Source organism: Aplidium turbinatum, chromosome 6, assembly GCF_918807975.1.
Source record: "Aplidium turbinatum chromosome 6, kaAplTurb1.1, whole genome shotgun sequence".
Lineage (NCBI taxonomy): Eukaryota > Metazoa > Chordata > Ascidiacea > Aplousobranchia > Polyclinidae > Aplidium > Aplidium turbinatum.
Window position 1 is genome coordinate 11,894,812 of NC_137477.1, and position 22,254 is coordinate 11,917,065.

The following is a 22,254-nucleotide window of genomic DNA, read 5'->3' on the forward strand; positions in this document are numbered from 1 at the left end:
ATCTATTTTATTCTCGACTTTATCTCAAAACAATTACAATTTTTGTTGAATATTTGTTCAATTAACAGTCTCTGTTGGCGCAATAGGTTAGCGCGTTCGGCTGTTAACCGAAAGGTTGGTGGTTCAAGCCCACCCAGGGACGAAATAGAGATCTATTTTATTCTCGACTTTATCTCAAAACAATTACAATTTTTGTTGAATATTTGTTCAATTAACTGTCTCTGTGGCGCAATCGGTTAGCGCGTTCGGCTGTTAACCGAAAGGTTGGTGGTTCAAGCCCACCCAGGGACGAAATAGAGAACTGTTTTAATCTCGACTTTATCTCAAAACAATTAAAATTTTTGTTGAATATTTGTTCAAATAACTGTTTCTGTGGCGCAATCGGTTAGCGCGTTCGGCTGTTAACCGAAAGGTTGGTGGTTCAAGCCCACCCAGGGACGACATAAAGATTTGTTTTATTCTCGACTTTATCTCAAAGCGATTAAAATTTTTGTTGAATATTTGTTCAAATAACTGTTTTTGTGGCGCAATCGGTTAGCGCGTTCGGCTGTTAACCGAAAGGTTGGTGGTTCAAGCCCACTCAGGGACGAAATAAAGATTTGTTTTATTCTCGACTTTATCTCAAAGCGATTAAAATTTTTGTTGAATATTAGTTCAATTAACCGTCTCTGTGGCGCAATCGGTTAGCGCGTTCGGCTGTTAATCAAAAGGTTGGTGGTTCAAGCCCACCCAGGGACGAAATAAAGATTTGTTTTATTCTCGACTTTATCTCAAAGCGATTAAAATTTTTGTTGAATATTAGTTCAATTAACCGTCTATGTGGCGCAATCGGTTAGCGCGTTCGGCTGTTAACCGAAAGGTTGGTGGGTCAAGCCCACCCAGCAGGGACGAAATAGAGATCTATTTTATTCTCGACTTTATATCAAAACAATTAAAATTTTTGTTGAATATTTGTTCAATTAACAGTCTCTGTTGGCGCAATCGGTTAGCGCGTTCGGCTGTTAACCGAAAGGTTGGTGGTTCAAGCCCACTCAGGGACGAAATAGAGATCTATTTTATTCTCGACTTTTTCTCAAAACAATTAAAATGTTTATTGAATATTTGTTCAATTAACCGTCTCTGTGGCGCAATCGGTTAGCGCGTTCGGCTGTTAACCGAAAGGTTGGTGGTTCAAGCCCACCCAGGGACGAAATAGAAATCTATTTTATTCTCGACTTTTTCTCAAAACAATTAAAATGTTTATTGAATATTTGTTCAATTAACCGTCTCTGTGGCGCAATCGGTTAGCGCGTTCGGCTGTTAACCGAAAGGTTGGTGGTTCAAGCCCACCCAGGGACGAAATAAAGATTGGTTTTATTCTCGACTTTATCTCAAAGCAATTAAAATTTTTGTTGAATATTTGTTCTAATAACTGTTTCTGTAGCCCAATCGGTTAGCGCGTTCGGCTGTTAACCGAAAGGTTGGTGGTTCAAGCCCACTCAGGGACGAATTGGAAACTTTCTTTCTTTTCGTCTTTATATCAAAAGAATTAAAATTTTTGTTGAATAATTGTTCAGTTAACAGTCTCTGTGGCGCAATCGGTTAGCGCGTTCGGCTGTTAACCGAAAGGTTGGTGGTTCAAGCCCACCCAGAGACGAATTGTAAATCTTCTTTCGTCTTTATATCAAAAGAATTAAAATTTTTGTTGAATAATTGTTCAGTTAACAGTCTCTGTGGCGCAATCGGTTAGCGCGTTCGGCTGTTAACCGAAAGGTTGGTGGTTCAAGCCCACCCATGGACGAAATGGAGATCAATTTTATTCTCGACTTTATCTCAAAACAATTAAAATTTTTGTTGAATGTATGTTCAATTAACTGTCTCTGTGGCGCAATCGGTTAGCGCGTTCGGCTGCTAACCTAAAGGTTGGTGGGTCAAGCCCACCCAGGGACGAAATAAAGATCTATTTTATTCTCGACTTTATCTCAAAACAATTAAAATTTTTGTTGAATATTTGTTCACTTAACTGTCTCTGTGGCGCAATCGGTTAGCGCGTTCGGCTGTTAACCGAAAGGTTGGTGGTTCAAGCCCACCCAGAGACGACATGTAAATCTTCTTTCGTCTTTATATCAAAAGAATTAAAGTTTTTGTTGAATATTTGTTCACTTAACAGTCTCTGTGGCGCAATCGGTTAGCGCGTTCGGCTGTTAACCGAATGGTTGGTGGTTCAAGCCCACCCATGGACGAAATGGAGATCAATTTTATTCTCGACTTTATCTCAAAACAGTTAAAATTTTTGTTGATCGTATGTTCAATTAACTGTCTCTGTGGCGCAATCGGTTAGCGCGTTCGGCTGTTAACCAAAGGTTGGTGGTTCAAGCCCACCCAGCAGGGACGAAATAGAGATCTATTTTATTCTCGACTTTATCTCAAAAGAAGTAAAATTTATGTTGAATATTTGTTCAATTAACCGTCCCGGTGGCGCAATCGATTAGCGCGTTCGGCTGATAACCGAAAGGTTGGTGGTTCAAGCCCACCCAGGGACGAAATAGAGATCTATTTTATTCTCGACTTTATCTCAAAACAATCAATATGTTTATTGAATATTTCTTCAATTAACCGTCTCTGTGGCGCAATCAGTTAGCGCGTTCGGCTGTTAACCGAAAGGTTGGTGGTTCAAGCCCACCCAGGGACGAAATAAAGATCTGTTTTATTCTCGACTTTATCTCAAAGCGATTAAAATTTTTGTTGAATATTAGTTTAATTAACCGTCTCTGTGGCGCGATCGGTTAGCGCGTTCGGCTGTTAATCGAAAGGTTGGTGGTTCAAGCCCACCCAGGGACGAAATAAAGATTTGTTTTATTCTCGACTTTATCTCAAAACAATTAAAATTTTTGTTGAATATTTGTTCAATTAACTGTCTCTGTGGCGCAATCGGTTAGCGCGTTCGGCTGTTAACCGAAAGGTTGGTGGTTCAAGCCCACCCAGGGACGAAATAGAGATCTATTTTATTCTCGACTTTATCTCAAAACAATCAAAATGTTTATTGAATATTTGTTCAATTAACAGTCTCTGTGGCGCGTTCGGCTGTTAACCGAAAGGTTGGTGGTTCAAGCCCACCCAGGAACGAAATAGAGATCTATTTTATTCTCGACTTTATCTCAAAACAATTACAATTTTTGTTGAATATTTGTTCAATTAACTGTCTCTGTGGCGCAATCGGTTAGCGCGTTCGGCTGTCAACCGAAAGGTTGGTGGTTCAAGCCCACCCAGGAACGAAATGAAGATTTGTTTTATTCTCGACTTTATCTCAAAGCGATTAAAATTTTTGTTGAATATTTGTTCAAATTACTGTTTCTGTGGCGCAATCGGTTAGCGCGTTCGGCTGTTAACCGAAAGGTTGGTGGTTCAAGCCCACTCAGGGACGAATAGGAAACTTCTTTCTTTTCGTCTTTATATCAAAAGAATTAAATTTTTTGTTGAATAATTGTTCAGTTACCAATTTCTGTGGCGCAATCGGTTAGCGCGTTCGGCTGTTAACCGAAAGGTTGGTGGTTCAAGCTCACTCAGGGACGAATTGGAAACTTTCTTTCTTTTCGTCTTTATATCAAAAGAATTAAAATTTTTGTTGAATAATTGTTCAGATAACCGTCTCTGTGGCGCAATCGGTTAGCGCGTTCGGCTGTTAACCGAAAGGTTGGTGATTCAAGCCCACCCAGGGACGAAATAGACGACTGTTTTAACCTCGACTTTATCTCAAAGCAATTAAAATTTTTGTTGAATATTTGTTCAAAGAACAGTCTCTGTGGCGCAATCGGTTAGCGCGTTCGGCTGTTAACCGAAAGGTTGGTGGTTCAAGCCCACCCAGGAACGAAATAGAGATCTATTTTATTCTCGACTTTATCTCAAAACAATTACAATTTTTGTTGAATATTTGTTCAATTAACAGTCTCTGTTGGCGCAATAGGTTAGCGCGTTCGGCTGTTAACCGAAAGGTTGGTGGTTCAAGCCCACCCAGGGACGAAATAGAGATCTATTTTATTCTCGACTTTATCTCAAAACAATTACAATTTTTGTTGAATATTTGTTCAATTAACTGTCTCTGTGGCGCAATCGGTTAGCGCGTTCGGCTGTTAACCGAAAGGTTGGTGGTTCAAGCCCACCCAGGGACGAAATAGAGAACTGTTTTAATCTCGACTTTATCTCAAAACAATTAAAATTTTTGTTGAATATTTGTTCAAATAACTGTTTCTGTGGCGCAATCGGTTAGCGCGTTCGGCTGTTAACCGAAAGGTTGGTGGTTCAAGCCCACCCAGGGACGACATAAAGATTTGTTTTATTCTCGACTTTATCTCAAAGCGATTAAAATTTTTGTTGAATATTTGTTCAAATAACTGTTTTTGTGGCGCAATCGGTTAGCGCGTTCGGCTGTTAACCGAAAGGTTGGTGGTTCAAGCCCACTCAGGGACGAAATAAAGATTTGTTTTATTCTCGACTTTATCTCAAAGCGATTAAAATTTTTGTTGAATATTAGTTCAATTAACCGTCTCTGTGGCGCAATCGGTTAGCGCGTTCGGCTGTTAATCAAAAGGTTGGTGGTTCAAGCCCACCCAGGGACGAAATAAAGATTTGTTTTATTCTCGACTTTATCTCAAAGCGATTAAAATTTTTGTTGAATATTAGTTCAATTAACCGTCTATGTGGCGCAATCGGTTAGCGCGTTCGGCTGTTAACCGAAAGGTTGGTGGGTCAAGCCCACCCAGCAGGGACGAAATAGAGATCTATTTTATTCTCGACTTTATATCAAAACAATTAAAATTTTTGTTGAATGTTTGTTCAATTAACAGTCTCTGTTGGCGCAATCGGTTAGCACGTTCGGCTGTTAACCGAAAGGTTGGTGGTTCAAGCCCACTCAGGGACGAAATAGAGATCTATTTTATTCTCGACTTTTTCTCAAAACAATTAAAATGTTTATTGAATATTTGTTCAATTAACCGTCTCTGTGGCGCAATCGGTTAGCGCGTTCGGCTGTTAACCGAAAGGTTGGTGGTTCAAGCCCACCCAGGGACGAAATAGAAATCTATTTTATTCTCGACTTTTTCTCAAAACAATTAAAATGTTTATTGAATATTTGTTCAATTAACCGTCTCTGTGGCGCAATCGGTTAGCGCGTTCGGCTGTTAACCGAAAGGTTGGTGGTTCAAGCCCACCCAGGGACGAAATAAAGATTGGTTTTATTCTCGACTTTATCTCAAAGCAATTAAAATTTTTGTTGAATATTTGTTCTAATAACTGTTTCTGTAGCCCAATCGGTTAGCGCGTTCGGCTGTTAACCGAAAGGTTGGTGGTTCAAGCCCACTCAGGGACGAATTGGAAACTTTCTTTCTTTTCGTCTTTATATCAAAAGAATTAAAATTTTTGTTGAATAATTGTTCAGTTAACAGTCTCTGTGGCGCAATCGGTTAGCGCGTTCGGCTGTTAACCGAAAGGTTGGTGGTTCAAGCCCACCCAGAGACGAATTGTAAATCTTCTTTCGTCTTTATATCAAAAGAATTAAAATTTTTGTTGAATAATTGTTCAGTTAACAGTCTCTGTGGCGCAATCGGTTAGCGCGTTCGGCTGTTAACCGAAAGGTTGGTGGTTCAAGCCCACCCATGGACGAAATGGAGATCAATTTTATTCTCGACTTTATCTCAAAACAATTAAAATTTTTGTTGAATGTATGTTCAATTAACTGTCTCTGTGGCGCAATCGGTTAGCGCGTTCGGCTGCTAACCTAAAGGTTGGTGGGTCAAGCCCACCCAGGGACGAAATAAAGATCTATTTTATTCTCGACTTTATCTCAAAACAATTAAAATTTTTGTTGAATATTTGTTCACTTAACTGTCTCTGTGGCGCAATCGGTTAGCGCGTTCGGCTGTTAACCGAAAGGTTGGTGGTTCAAGCCCACCCAGAGACGACATGTAAATCTTCTTTCGTCTTTATATCAAAAGAATTAAAGTTTTTGTTGAATATTTGTTCACTTAACAGTCTCTGTGGCGCAATCGGTTAGCGCGTTCGGCTGTTAACCGAATGGTTGGTGGTTCAAGCCCACCCATGGACGAAATGGAGATCAATTTTATTCTCGACTTTATCTCAAAACAGTTAAAATTTTTGTTGATCGTATGTTCAATTAACTGTCTCTGTGGCGCAATCGGTTAGCGCGTTCGGCTGTTAACCAAAGGTTGGTGGTTCAAGCCCACCCAGCAGGGACGAAGTAGAGATCTATTTTATTCTCGACTTTATCTCAAAAGAAGTAAAATTTTTGTTGAATATTTGTTCAATTAACCGTCCCGGTGGCGCAATCGATTAGCGCGTTCGGCTGATAACCGAAAGGTTGGTGGTTCAAGCCCACCCAGGGACGAAATAGAGATCTATTTTATTCTCGACTTTATCTCAAAACAATCAATATGTTTATTGAATATTTCTTCAATTAACCGTCTCTGTGGCGCAATCAGTTAGCGCGTTCGGCTGTTAACCGAAAGGTTGGTGGTTCAAGCCCACCCAGGGACGAAATAAAGATCTGTTTTATTCTCGACTTTATCTCAAAGCGATTAAAATTTTTGTTGAATATTAGTTTAATTAACCGTCTCTGTGGCGCGATCGGTTAGCGCGTTCGGCTGTTAATCGAAAGGTTGGTGGTTCAAGCCCACCCAGGGACGAAATAAAGATTTGTTTTATTCTCGACTTTATCTCAAAACAATTAAAATTTTTGTTGAATATTTGTTCAATTAACTGTCTCTGTGGCGCAATCGGTTAGCGCGTTCGGCTGTTAACCGAAAGGTTGGTGGTTCAAGCCCACCCAGGGACGAAATAGAGATCTATTTTATTCTCGACTTTATCTCAAAACAATCAAAATGTTTATTGAATATTTGTTCAATTAACAGTCTCTGTGGCGCGTTCGGCTGTTAACCGAAAGGTTGGTGGTTCAAGCCCACCCAGGAACGAAATAGAGATCTATTTTATTCTCGACTTTATCTCAAAACAATTACAATTTTTGTTGAATATTTGTTCAATTAACTGTCTCTGTGGCGCAATCGGTTAGCGCGTTCGGCTGTCAACCGAAAGGTTGGTGGTTCAAGCCCACCCAGGAACGAAATGAAGATTTGTTTTATTCTCGACTTTATCTCAAAGCGATTAAAATTTTTGTTGAATATTTGTTCAAATTACTGTTTCTGTGGCGCAATCGGTTAGCGCGTTCGGCTGTTAACCGAAAGGTTGGTGGTTCAAGCCCACTCAGGGACGAATAGGAAACTTCTTTCTTTTCGTCTTTATATCAAAAGAATTAAATTTTTTGTTGAATAATTGTTCAGTTACCAATTTCTGTGGCGCAATCGGTTAGCGCGTTCGGCTGTTAACCGAAAGGTTGGTGGTTCAAGCCCACTCAGGGACGAATTGGAAACTTTCTTTCTTTTCGTCTTTATATCAAAAGAATTAAAATTTTTGTTGAATAATTGTTCAGATAACCGTCTCTGTGGCGCAATCGGTTAGCGCGTTCGGCTGTTAACCGAAAGGTTGGTGGTTCAAGCCCACCCAGGGACGAAATAGACGACTGTTTTAACCTCGACTTTATCTCAAAGCAATTACAATTTTTGTTGAATATTTGTTCAAAGAACAGTCTCTGTGGCGCAATCGGTTAGCGCGTTCGGCTGTTAACCGAAAGGTTGGTGGTTCAAGCCCACCCAGGAACGAAATAGAGATCTATTTTATTCTCGACTTTATCTCAAAACAATTACAATTTTTGTTGAATATTTGTTCAATTAACAGTCTCTGTTGGCGCAATAGGTTAGCGCGTTCGGCTGTTAACCGAAAGGTTGGTGGTTCAAGCCCACCCAGGGACGAAATAGAGATCTATTTTATTCTCGACTTTATCTCAAAACAATTACAATTTTTGTTGAATATTTGTTCAATTAACTGTCTCTGTGGCGCAATCGGTTAGCGCGTTCGGCTGTTAACCGAAAGGTTGGTGGTTCAAGCCCACCCAGGGACGAAATAGAGAACTGTTTTAATCTCGACTTTATCTCAAAACAATTAAAATTTTTGTTGAATATTTGTTCAAATAACTGTTTCTGTGGCGCAATCGGTTAGCGCGTTCGGCTGTTAACCGAAAGGTTGGTGGTTCAAGCCCACCCAGGGACGACATAAAGATTTGTTTTATTCTCGACTTTATCTCAAAGCGATTAAAATTTTTGTTGAATATTTGTTCAAATAACTGTTTTTGTGGCGCAATCGGTTAGCGCGTTCGGCTGTTAACCGAAAGGTTGGTGGTTCAAGCCCACTCAGGGACGAATTGGAAACTTTCTTTCTTTTCTTCTTTATATCAAAAGAATTAAAAGTTTTGTTGAATGTATGTTCAATTAACTGTTTCTGTGGCGCAATCGGTTAGCGCGTTCGGCTGTTAACCGAATGGTTGGTGGTTCAAGCCCACTCAGGAACGAATTGGAAACTTTCTTTTTTTTCGTCTCTGTGGCGCAATCGGTTAGCGCGTTCGGCTGTTAACCGAAAGGTTGGTGGTTCAAGCCCACCCAGGGACGAAATAGAGATCTATTTTATTCTCGACTTTATCTCAAAACAATTAAAATGTTTATTGAATATTTGTTCAATTAACCGTCTCTGTGGCGCAATCGGTTAGCGCGTTCGGCTGTTAATCAAAAGGTTGGTGGTTCAAGCCCACCCAGGGACGAAATAAAGATTTGTTTTATTCTCGACTTTATCTCAAAGCGATTAAAATTTTTGTTGAATATTAGTTCAATTAACCGTCTATGTGGCGCAATCGGTTAGCGCGTTCGGCTGTTAACCGAAAGGTTGGTGGGTCAAGCCCACCCAGCAGGGACGAAATAGAGATCTATTTTATTCTCGACTTTATATCAAAACAATTAAAATTTTTGTTGAATATTTGTTCAATTAACAGTCTCTGTGGCGCAATCGGTTAGCGCGTTCGGCTGTTAACCGAAAGGTTGGTGGTTCAAGCCCACTCAGGGACGAAATAGAGATCTATTTTATTCTCGACTTTTTCTCAAAACAATTAAAATGTTTATTGAATATTTGTTCAATTAACCGTCTCTGTGGCGCAATCGGTTAGCGCGTTCGGCTGTTAACCGAAAGGTTGGTGGTTCAAGCCCACCCAGGGACGAAATAGAAATCTATTTTATTCTCGACTTTTTCTCAAAACAATTAAAATGTTTATTGAAGATTTGTTCAATTAACCGTCTCTGTGGCGCAATCGGTTAGCGCGTTCGGCTGTTAACCGAAAGGTTGGTGGTTCAAGCCCACCCAGGGACGAAATAAAGATTGGTTTTATTCTCGACTTTATCTCAAAGCAATTAAAATTTTTGTTGAATATTTGTTCTAATAACTGTTTCTGTAGCCCAATCGGTTAGCGCGTTCGGCTGTTAACCGAAAGGTTGGTGGTTCAAGCCCACTCAGGGACGAATTGGAAACTTTCTTTCTTTTCGTCTTTATATCAAAAGAATTAAAATTTTTGTTGAATATTTGTTCAGTTAACAGTCTCTGTGGCGCAATCGGTTAGCGCGTTCGGCTGTTAACCGAAAGGTTGGTGGTTCAAGCCCACCCAGGGACGAAATAGAGATCTGTTTTAATCTCGACTTTATCTCAAAACAATTAAAATGTTTGTTGAATATTTGTTCAATTAACAGTCTCTGTGGCGCAATCGGTTAGCGCGTTCGGCAGTTAAACGAAAGGTTGGTGATTCAAGCCCACCCAGGGACGAAATAGAGATCTGTTTTAATCTCGACTTTATCTCAAAACAATTAAAATTTTTGTTGAATATTTGTTCACTTAACTGTCTCTGTGGCGCAATCGGTTAGCGCGTTCGGCTGTTAACCGAAAGGTTGATGGTTCAAGCCCACCCAGAGACGAATTGTAAATCTTCTTTCGTCTTTATATCAAAAGAATTAAAATTTTTGTTGAATAATTGTTCAGTTAACAGTCTCTGTGGCGCAATCGGTTAGCGCGTTCGGCTGTTAACCGAAAGGTTGGTGGTTCAAGCCCACCCATGGACGAAATGGAGATCAATTTTATTCTCGACTTTATCTCAAAACAATTAAAATTTTTGTTGAATGTATGTTCAATTAACTGTCTCTGTGGCGCAATCGGTTAGCGCGTTCGGCTGCTAACCTAAAGGTTGGTGGGTCAAGCCCACCCAGGGACGAAATAAAGATCTATTTTATTCTCGACTTTATCTCAAAACAATTAAAATTTTTGTTGAATATTTGTTCACTTAACTGTCTCTGTGGCGCAATCGGTTAGCGCGTTCGGCTGTTAACCGAAAGGTTGGTGGTTCAAGCCCACCCAGAGACGAATTGTAAATCTTCTTTCGTCTTTATATCAAAAGAATTAAAGTTTTTGTTGAATGTATGTTCAATTAACTGTCTCTGTGGCGCAATCGGTTAGCGCGTTCGGCTGCTAACCTAAAGGTTGGTGGGTCAAGCCCACCCAGGGACGAAATAAAGATCTATTTTATTCTCGACTTTATCTCAAAACAATCAATATGTTTATTGAATATTTCTTCAATTAACCGTCTCTGTGGCGCAATCAGTTAGCGCGTTCGGCTGTTAACCGAAAGGTTGGTGGTTCAAGCCCACCCAGGGACGAAATAAAGATTTGTTTTATTCTCGACTTTATCTCAAAGCGATTAAAATTTTTGTTGAATATTAGTTTAATTAACCGTCTCTGTGGCGCGATCGGTTAGCGCGTTCGGCTGTTAATCGAAAGGTTGGTGGTTCAAGCCCACCCAGGGACGAAATAAAGATTTGTTTTATTCTCGACTTTATCTCAAAACAATTAAAATTTTTGTTGAATATTTGTTCAATTAACTGTCTCTGTGGCGCAATCGGTTAGCGCGTTCGGCTGTTAACCGAAAGGTTGGTGGTTCAAGCCCACCCAGGGACGAAATAGAGATCTATTTTATTCTCGACTTTATCTCAAAACAATCAAAATGTTTATTGAATATTTGTTCAATTAACAGTCTCTGTGGCGCGTTCGGCTGTTAACCGAAAGGTTGGTGGTTCAAGCCCACCCAGGGACGAAATAGAGATCTATTTTATTCTCGACTTTATCTCAAAACAATTACAATTTTTGTTGAATATTTGTTCAATTAACTGTCTCTGTGGCGCAATCGGTTAGCGCGTTCGGCTGTCAACCGAAAGGTTGGTGGTTCAAGCCCACCCAGGAACGAAATGAAGATTTGTTTTATTCTCGACTTTATCTCAAAGCGATTAAAATTTTTGTTGAATATTTGTTCAAATTACTGTTTCTGTGGCGCAATCGGTTAGCGCGTTCGGCTGTTAACCGAAAGGTTGGTGGTTCAAGCCCACCCAGGGACGAATAGGAAACTTCTTTCTTTTCGTCTTTATATCAAAAGAATTAAATTTTTTGTTGAATAATTGTTCAGTTACCAATTTCTGTGGCGCAATCGGTTAGCGCGTTCGGCTGTTAACCGAAAGGTTGGTGGTTCAAGCCCACTCAGGGACGAATTGGAAACTTTCTTTCTTTTCGTCTTTATATCAAAAGAATTAAAATTTTTGTTGAATAATTGTTCAGATAACCGTCTCTGTGGCGCAATCGGTTAGCGCGTTCGGCTGTTAACCGAAAGGTTGGTGGTTCAAGCCCACCCAGGGACGAAATAGACGACTGTTTTAACCTCGACTTTATCTCAAAACAATTAAAATTTTTGTTGAATATTTGTTCAAAGAACAGTCTCTGTGGCGCAATCGGTTAGCACGTTCGGCTGTTAACCGAAAGGTTGGTGGTTCAAGCCCACCCAGGAACGAAATAGAGATCTATTTTATTCTCGACTTTATCTCAAAACAATTACAATTTTTGTTGAATATTTGTTCAATTAACAGTCTCTGTTGGCGCAATCGGTTAGCGCGTTCGGCTGTTAACCGAAAGGTTGGTGGTTCAAGCCCACCCAGGGACGAAATAAAGATCTATTTTATTCTCGACTTTATCTCAAAACAATTACAATTTTTGTTGAATATTTGTTCAATTAACTGTCTCTGTGGCGCAATCGGTTAGCGCGTTCGGCTGTTAACCGAAAGGTTGGTGGTTCAAGCCCACCCAGGGACGAAATAGAGAACTGTTTTAATCTCGACTTTATCTCAAAACAATTAAAATTTTTGTTGAATATTTGTTCAAATAACTGTTTCTGTGGCGCAATCGGTTAGCGCGTTCGGCTGTTAACCGAAAGGTTGGTGGTTCAAGCCCACCCAGGGACGACATAAAGATTTGTTTTATTCTCGACTTTATCTCAAAGCGATTAAAATTTTTGTTGAATATTTGTTCAAATAACTGTTTTTGTGGCGCAATCGGTTAGCGCGTTCGGCTGTTAACCGAAAGGTTGGTGGTTCAAGCCCACTCAGGGACGAATTGGAAACTTTCTTTCTTTTCTTCTTTATATCAAAAGAATTAAAAGTTTTGTTGAATGTATGTTCAATTAACTGTTTCTGTGGCGCAATCGGTTAGCGCGTTCGGCTGTTAACCGAATGGTTGGTGGTTCAAGCCCACTCAGGAACGAATTGGAAACTTTCTTTCTTTTCGTCTCTGTGGCGCAATCGGTTAGCGCGTTCGGCTGTTAACCGAAAGGTTGGTGGTTCAAGCCCACCCAGGGACGAAATAGAGATCTATTTTATTCTCGACTTTATCTCAAAACAATGAAAATGTTTATTGAATATTTGTTCAATTATCCGTCTCTGTGGCGCAATCGGTTAGCGCGTTCGGCTGTTAACCGAAAGGTTGGTGGTTCAAGCCCACCCAGGGACGAATTGGAAACTTACTTTCTTTTCGTCTTTATATCAAAAGAATTAAAATTTTTGTTGAATATTTGTTCACGTAACAGTCTCTGTGGCGCAAACGGTTAGCGCGTTCGGCTGTTAACCGAAAGGTTGATGGTTCAAGCCCACCCAGGGACGAAATAGAGATCTGTTTTAATCTCGACTTTATCTCAAAACAATTAAAATTTTTGTTAAATATTTGTTCACTTAACTGTCTCTGTGGCGCAATCGGTTAGCGCGTTCGGCTGTTAACCGAAACTTTGGTGGTTCAAGCCCACCCAGGGACGAAATAGAGATCTATTTTATTCTCGACTTTATCTCAAAACAATTAAAATGTTTATTTAATATTTTCCAATGAACCGTCTCTGTGGCGCAATCGGTTAGCGCGTTCGGCTGTTAACCGAAAGGTTGGTGGTTCAAGCCCACCCAGGGACGAAATAGAGATCTTATTTATTCTCGACTTTATCTCAAAACAATTAAAATGTTTATTGAATATTTGTTCAATTAACAGTCTCTGTGGCGCGTTCGGCTGTTAACCGAAAGGTTGGTGGTTCAAGCCCACTCAGGGACGAATTTGAAACTTTCTTTCTTTTCGTCTTTATATCAAAACAATTAAAATTTTTGTTGAATAATTGTTCAATTAACAGTCTCTGTGGCGCAATCGGTTAGCGCGTTCGGCTGTTAACCGAAAGGTTGGTGGTTCAAGCCCACCCAGGGACGAAGTAGAGAACTGTTTTATTCTCGACTTTATCTCAAAGCAATTAAGTTTTTTGTTGAATATTTGTTTAACTAACAGTCTCTGTGGCGCAATCGGTTAGCATGTTCGGCTGTTAACCGAAAGGTTGGTGGTTCAAGCCCACCCAGGGACGAAATAGAGATCTATTTTATTCTCGACTTTATCTCAAAACAATTAAAATGTTTGTTAAATATTTGTTCAAATAACTGTTTCTGTGGCGCAATCGGTTAGCGCGTTCGGCTGTTAACCGAAAGGTTGGTGGTTCAAGCCCACTCAGGGACGAATTGGAAACTTTCTTTCTTTTCGTCTTTATATCAAAAGAATTAAAATTTTTGTTGAATAATTGTTCAGTTAACAGTCTCTGTGGCGCAATCGGTTAGCGCGTTCGGCTGTTAACCGAAAGGTTGGTGGTTCAAGCCCACTCAGGGACGAATTGGAAACTTACTTTCTTTTCGTCTTTATATCAAAAGAATTAAAATTTTTGTTGAATATTTGTTCACGTAACAGTCTCTGTGGCGCAAACGGTTAGCGCGTTCGGCTGTTAACCGAAAGGTTGGTGGTTCAAGCCCACCCAGGGATGAAATAAAGATTTGTTTTATTCTCGACTTTATCTCAAAACAATTAAAATGTTTGTTGAATATTTGTTCAATTATCCGTCTCTGTGGCGCAATCGATTAGCGCGTTCGGCTGTTAACCGAAAGGTTGATGGTTCAAGCCCACCCAGAAACGAAATAGAGATCTATTTTATTCTCGACTTTATCTCAAAACAGCTTCAATTTTTGTTGAATATTTGTTCAATTAACAATCTCTGTGGCGCAATCAGTTAGCGCGTTCGGCTGTTAACCGAAAGGTTGGTGGTTCAAGCCCACCCAGGGACGAAATAGAGATCTATTTTATTCTAGACTTTATCTCAAAACAATGAAAATGTTTATTGAATATTTGTTCAATTAACCGTCTCTGTGGCGCAATCGGTTAGCGCGTTCGGCTGTTAATCGAAAGGTTGGTGGTTCAAGCCCACCCAGTGACGAAATGAAGATTTGTTTTATTCTCGACTTTATCTCAAAGCGATTAAAATTTTTGTTGAATATTTGTTCAAATAACTGATTCTGTGGCGCAATCGGTTAGCGCGTTCGGCTGTTAACCGTAAGGTTGGTGGTTCAAGCCCACTCAGGGACGAATTGGAAACTTTCTTTCTTTTCGTCTTTATATCAAAAGAATTAAAATTTTTGTTGAATAATTGTTCAGTTAACAGTCTCTGTGGCGCAATCGGTTAGCGCGTTCGGCTGTTAACCGAAAGGTTGGTGGTTCAAGCCCACCCAGGGACGAAATAGAGATCTATTTTATTCTCGACTTTATCTCAAAACAATGAAAATGTTTATTGAATATTTGTTCAATTATCCGTCTCTGTGGCGCAATCGGTTAGCGCGTTCGGCTGTTAACCGAATGGTTGGTGGTTCAAGCCCACTCTGGGACGAATTGGAAACTTTCTTTCTTTTCGTCTCTGTGGCGCAATCGGTTAGCGCGTTCGGCTGTTAACCGAAAGGTTGGTGGTTCAAGCCCACCCAGGGACGAAATAGAGGACTGTTTTAATCTCGACTTTATCTCAAAGCAATTAAAATTTTTGTTGAATATTTGTTCAAATAACAGTCTCTGTGGCGCAATCGGTTAGCGCGTTCGGCTGTTAACCGAAAGGTTGGTGGTTCAAGCCCACCCAGGAACGAAATAGAGATCTAATTTATTCTCGACTTTATCTCAAAACAATTCCAATTTTTGTTGAATATTTGTTCAATTATAACAGTCTCTGTGGCGCAATCGGTTAGCGCGTTCGGCTGTTAACCGAAAGGTTGGTGGTTCAAACCCACCCAGGGACGAAATAGAGATCTATTTTATTCTCGACTTTATCTCAAAACAATTAAAATTTTTGTTGAATATTAGTTCAATTAACCGTCTCTGTGGCGCGATCGGTTAGCGCGTTCGGCTGTTAATCGAAAGGTTGGTGGTTCAAGCCCACCCAGGAACGAAATAAAGATTTGTTTTATTCTCGACTTTATCTCAAAACAATTAAAATTTTTGTTGAATATTTGTTCAATTAACTGTCTCTGTGGCGCAATCGGTTAGCGCGTTCGGCTGTTAACCGAAAGGTTGGTGGTTCAAGCCCACCCAGGGACGAAATAGAGATCTATTTTATTCTCGACTTTATCTCAAAACAATGAAAATGTTTATTAGATATTTGTTCAATTAACAGTCTCTGTGGCGCGTTCGGCTGTTAACCGAAAGGTTGGTGGTTCAAGCCCACTCAGGGACGAATTTGAAACTTTCTTTCTTTTCGTCTTTATATCAAAACAATTAAAATTTTTGTTGAATAATTGTTCAATTAACAGTCTCTGTGGCGCAATCGGTTAGCGCGTTCGGCTGTTAACCGAAAGGTTGGTGGTTCAAGCCCACCCAGGGACGAAGTAGAGAACTGTTTTATTCTCGACTTTATCTCAAAGCAATTAAGTTATTTGTTGAATATTTGTTCAACTAACAGTCTCTGTGGCGCAATCGGTTAGCATGTTCGGATGTTAACCGAAAGGTTGGTGGTTCAAGCCCACCCAGGGACGAAATAGAGATCTATTTTATTCTCGACTTTATCTCAAAACAATTAAAATGTTTGTTAAATATTTGTTCAAAGAACTGTTTCTGTGGCGCAATCGGTTAGCGCGTTCGGCTGTTAATCGAAAGGTTGGTGGTTCAAGCCCACTCAGGGACGAATTGGAAACTTTCTTTCTTTTCGTCTTTATATCAAAAGAATTAAAATTTTTGTTGAATAATTGTTCAGTTAACAGTCTCTGTGGCGCAATCGGTTAGCGCGTTCGGCTGTTAACCGAAAGGTTGGTGGTTCAAGCCCACTCAGGGACGAATTGGAAACTTACTTTCTTTTCGTCTTTATATCAAAAGAATTAAAATTTTTGTTGAATATTTGTTCACGTAACAGTCTCTGTGGCGCAAACGGTTAGCGCGTTCGGCTGTTAACCGAAAGGTTGGTGGTTCAAGCCCACCCAGGGATGAAATAAAGATTTGTTTTATTCTCGACTTTATCTCAAAACAATTAAAATGTTTGTTGAATAATTGTTCAATTAACCGTCTCTGTGGCGCAATCGATTAGCGCGTTCGGCTGTTAACCGAAAGGTTGGTGGTTCAAGCCCACCCAGGGACGAAATAGAGATCTATTTTATTCTCGACTTTATCTCAAAACAATGAAAATGTTTATTGAATATTTGTTCAATTAACCGTCTCTGTGGCGCAATCGGTTAGCGCGTTCGGCTGTTAATCGAAAGGTTGGTGGTTCAAGCCCACCCAGTGACGAAATGAAGATTTGTTTTATTCTCGACTTTATCTCAAAGCGATTAAAATTTTTGTTGAATATTTGTTCAAATAACAGTCTCTGTGGCGCAATCGGTTAGCGCGTTCGGCTGTTAACCGAAAGGTTGGTGGTTCAAGCCCACCCAGGAACGAAATAGAGATCTATTTTATTCTCGACTTTATCTCAAAACAATTCCAATTTTTGTTGAATATTTGTTCAATTATAATAGTCTCTGTGGCGCAATCGGTTAGCGCGTTCCGCTGTTAACCGAAAGGTTGGTGGTTCAAGCCCACCCAGGGACGAAATAGAGATCTATTTTATTCTCGACTTTATTTCAAAACAATGAAAATGTTTATTGAATATTTGTTCAATTAACCGTCTCTGTGGCGCAATCGGTTAGCGCGTTCGGCTGTTAATCGAAAGGTTGGTGGTTCAAGCCCACCCAGTGACGAAATGAAGATTTGTTTTATTCTCGACTTTATCTCAAAGCGATTAAAATTTTTGTTGAATATTTGTTCAAATAACTGTTTCTGTGGCGCAATCGGTTAGCGCGTTCGGCTGTTAACCGTAAGGTTGGTGGTTCAAGCCCACTCAGGGACGAATTGGAAACTTTTTTTCTTTTCGTCTTTATATCAAAACAATTAAAATTTTTGTTGAATAATTGTTCAGTTAACAGTCTCTGTGGCGCAATCGGTTAGCGCGTTCGGCTGTTAACCGAAAGGTTGGTGGTTCAAGCCCACCCAGGGACGAAATAGAGATCTATTTTATTCTCGACTTTATCTCAAAACAATTAAAATTTTTGTTGAATATTTGTTTAATTAACAGTCTTTTTGGCGCAATCGGTTTTCGCGTTCGGCTGTTAACCGAAGGTTGGTGGTTCAAGCCCACCCAGGGACGAAATAGAGATCTGTTTTAATCTCGACTTTATCTCAAAACAATTAAAATTTTTGTTAAATATTTGTTCACTTAACTGTCTCTGTGGCGCAATCGGTTAGCGCGTTCGGCTGTTAACCGAAACTTTGGTGGTTCAAGCCCACCCAGGGACGAAATAGAGATCTATTTTATTCTCGACTTTATCTCAAAACAATTAAAATGTTTATTTAATATTTTCCAATGAACCGTCTCTGTGGCGCAATCGGTTAGCGCGTTCGGCTGTTAACCGAAAGGTTGGTGGTTCAAGCCCACCCAGGGACGAAACAACGATTTGTTTTATTCTCGACTTTATCTCAAAACAATTAAAATTTTTGTTGAATATTTGTTCAATTAACTGTCTCTGTGGCGCAATCGGTTAGCGCGTTCGGCTGTTAACCGAATGGTTGGTGGTTCAAGCCCACCCAGGGACGAAATAGAGATCTATTTTATTCTCGAATTTATCTCAAAACAATTAAAATGTTTATTGAATATTTGTTCAATTAACAGTCTTTGTGGCGCGTTCGGCTGTTAACCGAAAGGTTGGTGGTTCAAGCCCACTCAGGGACGAATTTGAAACTTTCTTTCTTTTCGTCTTTATATCAAAACAATTAAAATTTTTGTTGAATAATTGTTCAATTAACAGTCTCTGTGGCGCAATCGGTTAGCGCGTTCGGCTGTTAACCGAAAGGTTGGTGGTTCAAGCCCACCCAGGGACGAAGTAGAGAACTGTTTTATTCTCGACTTTATCTCAAAGCAATTAAAATGTTTATTGAATATTAGTTCAATTAACCGTCTCTGTGGCGCGATCGGTTAGCGCGTTCGGCTGTTAATCGAAAGGTTGGTGGTTCAAGCCCATCCAGGGACGAAATAAAGATTTGTTTTATTCTCGACTTTATCTCAAAACAATTGAAATGTTTGTTGAATAATTGTTCAAATATATTTTTTTGAGAGAGTTTGCTTTTTTATACCAAAGACAGGCAAGACACAACAATAACACAGGGTTGAGCATTACAACAGTATATTACATATTTACAAATAGTTCAACATATCAAACGTTTTCGACTTAACTTAAGTCCTCATCAGGAATCTGTAAATAATTATAAACTACAATAAATTTCACTTCTTGACAGTGACTACCGTAACTAACTAAAAGCATCGAGAAACACGCACGATTGAAAGCACTGGAGTGGAAAACATACAGACAGACGAAAAATTACATTAAGAAAAGGCAACTGCATGATTAAGTTACAAACGAATTTGCACCACGGAGTACGTGATACAACTAGGCTAATAAATATTAAGGAGAATGGAGGCGCCACTGGCAAATAATTGTTTGTTTAGATTTGGATTGTAGCGTTTGATTAACAACGCTTCCTGAATTTTTGTGTCAAATTGGGATTTGCCTTTGCGTAAAATTTTAAATGAGTCAGCAGAGAATTTTTGATCTGTGCAAAAAGAACAATCCATGATATGGTCCTTGATGGCACTTTTCTTTAAGTCTCTAAAGTTCAGATGCTCCCGTACTCTCGTGGTCAAATGTCTGGTGGACATACCGATGTACGTCAATGCCGAATCACACGGACATGTAAAACAATATACGACATTTGAGCAGAGAGACGAAGGCGTCTGGGACTTTAGTTGAAAATACGAACTAATTTTAAATGTTTTATAATCAGGAAAAACGTCCACATCAAATTTATTTTTCATAAACTGTCCGATTTTACGAGCAAACGTTTTGGATTCTTTTCCCACAAACGGAATGGACAAGCAATGCTTCACATTTAACTCATTTTCAGCCTTTTCTTTTTGGTTGGAATTCTCAGAGATAAAACGATTCAATATTTTCTCAAAGTACAATTTTGGATAACCATTATTATAAAACATTTGTTTTAATTTCTCTATTTCAATATTAAAAAGAGCATCATTGCAGCAAATCATTTTAGCCCGAGCTAATAGGCACAAGATCAAACCAGACTTCCATTTCAATGGGCATAATGCATCAAAGTTCAAAAACAAACCAGTATGAGTTGGTTTGCGCCAAACCCAAGTATCAAATCCAGTGGCATTAATTTTAATTTCAACGTCCAAAAAAGGAAGGGTTTCACGTGCTTTTTCGATTGTAAATTTAATGTTTTTATGTTGAGAGTTCAGCATATCTAAAAAGGTTTCACATGAGGTTTCTTTATTGAATACCGCAAAAATGTCATCAATGTAACGTAAGAACAACTTCGGGTGAAATGCTAGATGTTTTTCAAATAATTTTGTTTCCAAATGTGCCAGAAAAAAATTAGCAATAGTAGGGCCCAATGGAGATCCCATGGCCACACCGTCAATTTGTTTAAACAATTGGTTTTTATACATAAATATGCCTTCGGTAGCTAAATTCATTAACTTGACAAATACGTCACGCTTGAAAGGTAATTGAGTTGGTTTTGTTTCCGAATAAATGTAGTCAGCAATGATGTTAACAGTCTCTTTCAAAGGTACGTTCGTAAACAGAGATTTAACATCAAAACTGACCATCATCTGTCCAGAAGACGGAGAATAATCTTTTAGTTTTTCTAAAAAATGACTTGTGGAGTTAAGCATATACGAATTTGGAATGTACGGTTTAATCATGCTATCTAAGAATTTTGCCAGTTCATATTCTGGAGAGCCTATCATAGAAACAACAGGCCGAAGAGGGTTACCTTCCTTGTGCACTTTTACCAAGCCGTATAATTTACCGGGGTTACTGCCCGATGGAATCAGTTTTGTTATCAATTGTTTGTCGAAGTCTTTAAAGTACTTACGGATGTAGTACGCAATAGACTTTTCTTTTGAAATGATGGGATGTGATTTGCCGCTGTCTGAAATACGTTCAAACTTCGATTTATCATTGACTATAGAGTCCAGTTTCAGATAGTAATCCGAGGTGTTTAAAATTGCTGTCCCTTTTCCTTTATCAAATTTACAGATCTTGATGTCTTTGTTTTTTGATAGAGTGTTCAGAGTTCGGTGTATTATTTGATTTCGTTTTGACGAGCAAGCACGTTTTGCATCAGACATGAATCGTTTAACCATAAACTTAATTTCATCCTTAGATTCATCGTCAAGCGTGATTTCTTTTTCTTTCCTTGCCGAGTAAATTAATTGTTCCATGTTCGTTTTTATGCTGTCAATTTGAACTTTTTTAGGCAAAATGTGATGGTCTAATCCAAACCGCAAAGCGTCTTCTTCCAATAGACTGAGTTTCTTGCTACTCAAATTTATAATACAATTAGGAGATTTGTTTCGCTGTCGTCGCCAGAGGTTGGTGAGCTTTTTTTGGTGAACATCAAGAGTTTGTTTTGCAAAGACTTTAAATTGTTCTGACAACAAAGATATTAAACATGTTTTCTGAAAGAAACTGAGTGCTGCTAGCGTCTGTCTCTTGTTTTCCTCATATTTGCTTTCCACAATGCGCAATTCCCGGCTAATTTCTTTTAACTTTCTGGTTACAATGATTTGATAGAGTTCATCCGGCTTTTTATAAACACTTAATCGTGGCGGTTTAAATTTCAAAAATTCTGGGCATATTTTTAAATTTAAGCATGTTTCAAAATATCGTTTGTCCAATCTCAATTTGACTAATTTTCTTCCGCAGCGCTCTATGCTTCTGAGCTGGTTTACAGGAATACCTCTCTTGTTGCTGATATGATAATATAGTTTCGGGAGAGAGTTTGCTTTTTTATACCAAAGACAGGCAAGACACAACAATAACACAGGGTTGAGCATTACAACAGTATATTACATATTTACAAATAGTTCAACATATCAAACGTTTTCGACTTAACTTAAGTCCTCATCAGGAATCTGTAAATAATTATAAACTACAATAAATTTCACTTCTTGACAGTGACTACCGTAACTAACTAAAAGCATCGAGAAACACGCACGATTGAAAGCACTGGAGTGGAAAACATACAGACAGACGAAAAATTACATTAAGAAAAGGCAACTGCATGATTAAGTTACAAACGAATTTGCACCACGGAGTACGTGATACAACTAGGCTAATAAATATTAAGGAGAATGGAGGCGCCACTGGCAAATAATTGTTTGTTTAGATTTGGATTGTAGCGTTTGATTAACAACGCTTCCTGAATTTTTGTGTCAAATTGGGAATTGCCTTTGGAAATAACTGTTTCTGTGGCGCAATCGGTTAGCGCGTTCGGCTGTTAACCGAAAGGTTGGTGGTTCAAGCCCACTCAGGGACGAATTGGAAACTTTCTTTCTTTTCATCTTTATATCAAAAGAATTAAAATTTTTGTTGAATAATTGTTCAGTTAACAGTCTCTGTGGCGCAATCGGTTAGCGCGTTCGGCTGTTAACCGAAAGGTTGGTGGTTCAAGCCCACTCAGGGACGAATTGGAAACTTACTTTCTTTTCGTCTTTATATCAAAAGAATTAAAATTTTTGTTGAATATTTG

The 22,254-nt window shown here is 39.2% G+C and overlaps 1 protein-coding gene and 31 non-coding genes across 32 annotated transcripts in view; all 32 read left to right on the forward strand.

Annotated features, from left to right (window-relative positions):
- Positions 1 to 22,254, forward strand: part of LOC145771563 (uncharacterized) — a 106,806-nt gene that overhangs the window by 35,039 nt on the left and 49,513 nt on the right. The gene's annotated exons all lie outside the window — the stretch shown is intronic.
- Trnan-guu (transfer RNA asparagine (anticodon GUU)) lies at positions 1,563 to 1,636 on the forward strand. Its single transcript has one exon. It is a non-coding gene; the product is annotated as a tRNA-Asn (tRNA).
- Trnas-gcu (transfer RNA serine (anticodon GCU)) lies at positions 1,856 to 1,929 on the forward strand. Its single transcript has one exon. It is a non-coding gene; the product is annotated as a tRNA-Ser (tRNA).
- Trnan-guu (transfer RNA asparagine (anticodon GUU)) lies at positions 2,005 to 2,078 on the forward strand. Its single transcript has one exon. It is a non-coding gene; the product is annotated as a tRNA-Asn (tRNA).
- Trnai-gau (transfer RNA isoleucine (anticodon GAU)) lies at positions 2,449 to 2,522 on the forward strand. The gene has a single exon. It is a non-coding gene; the product is annotated as a tRNA-Ile (tRNA).
- Trnad-guc (transfer RNA aspartic acid (anticodon GUC)) lies at positions 3,181 to 3,254 on the forward strand. Its single transcript has one exon. It is a non-coding gene; the product is annotated as a tRNA-Asp (tRNA).
- On the forward strand, positions 5,420 to 5,493 carry Trnan-guu (transfer RNA asparagine (anticodon GUU)). The gene has a single exon. It is a non-coding gene; the product is annotated as a tRNA-Asn (tRNA).
- Trnas-gcu (transfer RNA serine (anticodon GCU)) lies at positions 5,713 to 5,786 on the forward strand. Its single transcript has one exon. It is a non-coding gene; the product is annotated as a tRNA-Ser (tRNA).
- Trnan-guu (transfer RNA asparagine (anticodon GUU)) lies at positions 5,862 to 5,935 on the forward strand. The gene has a single exon. It is a non-coding gene; the product is annotated as a tRNA-Asn (tRNA).
- Trnai-gau (transfer RNA isoleucine (anticodon GAU)) lies at positions 6,306 to 6,379 on the forward strand. The gene has a single exon. It is a non-coding gene; the product is annotated as a tRNA-Ile (tRNA).
- Trnad-guc (transfer RNA aspartic acid (anticodon GUC)) lies at positions 7,038 to 7,111 on the forward strand. The gene has a single exon. It is a non-coding gene; the product is annotated as a tRNA-Asp (tRNA).
- Positions 9,224 to 9,297, forward strand: Trnan-guu (transfer RNA asparagine (anticodon GUU)). Its single transcript has one exon. It is a non-coding gene; the product is annotated as a tRNA-Asn (tRNA).
- Positions 9,522 to 9,595, forward strand: Trnan-guu (transfer RNA asparagine (anticodon GUU)). Its single transcript has one exon. It is a non-coding gene; the product is annotated as a tRNA-Asn (tRNA).
- Trnas-gcu (transfer RNA serine (anticodon GCU)) lies at positions 10,113 to 10,186 on the forward strand. Its single transcript has one exon. It is a non-coding gene; the product is annotated as a tRNA-Ser (tRNA).
- On the forward strand, positions 10,262 to 10,335 carry Trnan-guu (transfer RNA asparagine (anticodon GUU)). The gene has a single exon. It is a non-coding gene; the product is annotated as a tRNA-Asn (tRNA).
- Positions 10,406 to 10,479, forward strand: Trnas-gcu (transfer RNA serine (anticodon GCU)). The gene has a single exon. It is a non-coding gene; the product is annotated as a tRNA-Ser (tRNA).
- On the forward strand, positions 10,853 to 10,926 carry Trnan-guu (transfer RNA asparagine (anticodon GUU)). The gene has a single exon. It is a non-coding gene; the product is annotated as a tRNA-Asn (tRNA).
- Positions 11,138 to 11,211, forward strand: Trnad-guc (transfer RNA aspartic acid (anticodon GUC)). The gene has a single exon. It is a non-coding gene; the product is annotated as a tRNA-Asp (tRNA).
- On the forward strand, positions 11,584 to 11,657 carry Trnan-guu (transfer RNA asparagine (anticodon GUU)). The gene has a single exon. It is a non-coding gene; the product is annotated as a tRNA-Asn (tRNA).
- Positions 12,032 to 12,105, forward strand: Trnan-guu (transfer RNA asparagine (anticodon GUU)). The gene has a single exon. It is a non-coding gene; the product is annotated as a tRNA-Asn (tRNA).
- Positions 12,576 to 12,649, forward strand: Trnan-guu (transfer RNA asparagine (anticodon GUU)). The gene has a single exon. It is a non-coding gene; the product is annotated as a tRNA-Asn (tRNA).
- Trnan-guu (transfer RNA asparagine (anticodon GUU)) lies at positions 12,725 to 12,798 on the forward strand. The gene has a single exon. It is a non-coding gene; the product is annotated as a tRNA-Asn (tRNA).
- Positions 13,171 to 13,244, forward strand: Trnan-guu (transfer RNA asparagine (anticodon GUU)). Its single transcript has one exon. It is a non-coding gene; the product is annotated as a tRNA-Asn (tRNA).
- Positions 13,456 to 13,529, forward strand: Trnan-guu (transfer RNA asparagine (anticodon GUU)). Its single transcript has one exon. It is a non-coding gene; the product is annotated as a tRNA-Asn (tRNA).
- Trnan-guu (transfer RNA asparagine (anticodon GUU)) lies at positions 14,797 to 14,870 on the forward strand. Its single transcript has one exon. It is a non-coding gene; the product is annotated as a tRNA-Asn (tRNA).
- Trnan-guu (transfer RNA asparagine (anticodon GUU)) lies at positions 15,043 to 15,116 on the forward strand. Its single transcript has one exon. It is a non-coding gene; the product is annotated as a tRNA-Asn (tRNA).
- Trnan-guu (transfer RNA asparagine (anticodon GUU)) lies at positions 15,343 to 15,416 on the forward strand. The gene has a single exon. It is a non-coding gene; the product is annotated as a tRNA-Asn (tRNA).
- Trnan-guu (transfer RNA asparagine (anticodon GUU)) lies at positions 15,641 to 15,714 on the forward strand. The gene has a single exon. It is a non-coding gene; the product is annotated as a tRNA-Asn (tRNA).
- Trnan-guu (transfer RNA asparagine (anticodon GUU)) lies at positions 15,926 to 15,999 on the forward strand. Its single transcript has one exon. It is a non-coding gene; the product is annotated as a tRNA-Asn (tRNA).
- Positions 17,567 to 17,640, forward strand: Trnan-guu (transfer RNA asparagine (anticodon GUU)). The gene has a single exon. It is a non-coding gene; the product is annotated as a tRNA-Asn (tRNA).
- Trnan-guu (transfer RNA asparagine (anticodon GUU)) lies at positions 18,012 to 18,085 on the forward strand. Its single transcript has one exon. It is a non-coding gene; the product is annotated as a tRNA-Asn (tRNA).
- On the forward strand, positions 18,446 to 18,519 carry Trnan-guu (transfer RNA asparagine (anticodon GUU)). The gene has a single exon. It is a non-coding gene; the product is annotated as a tRNA-Asn (tRNA).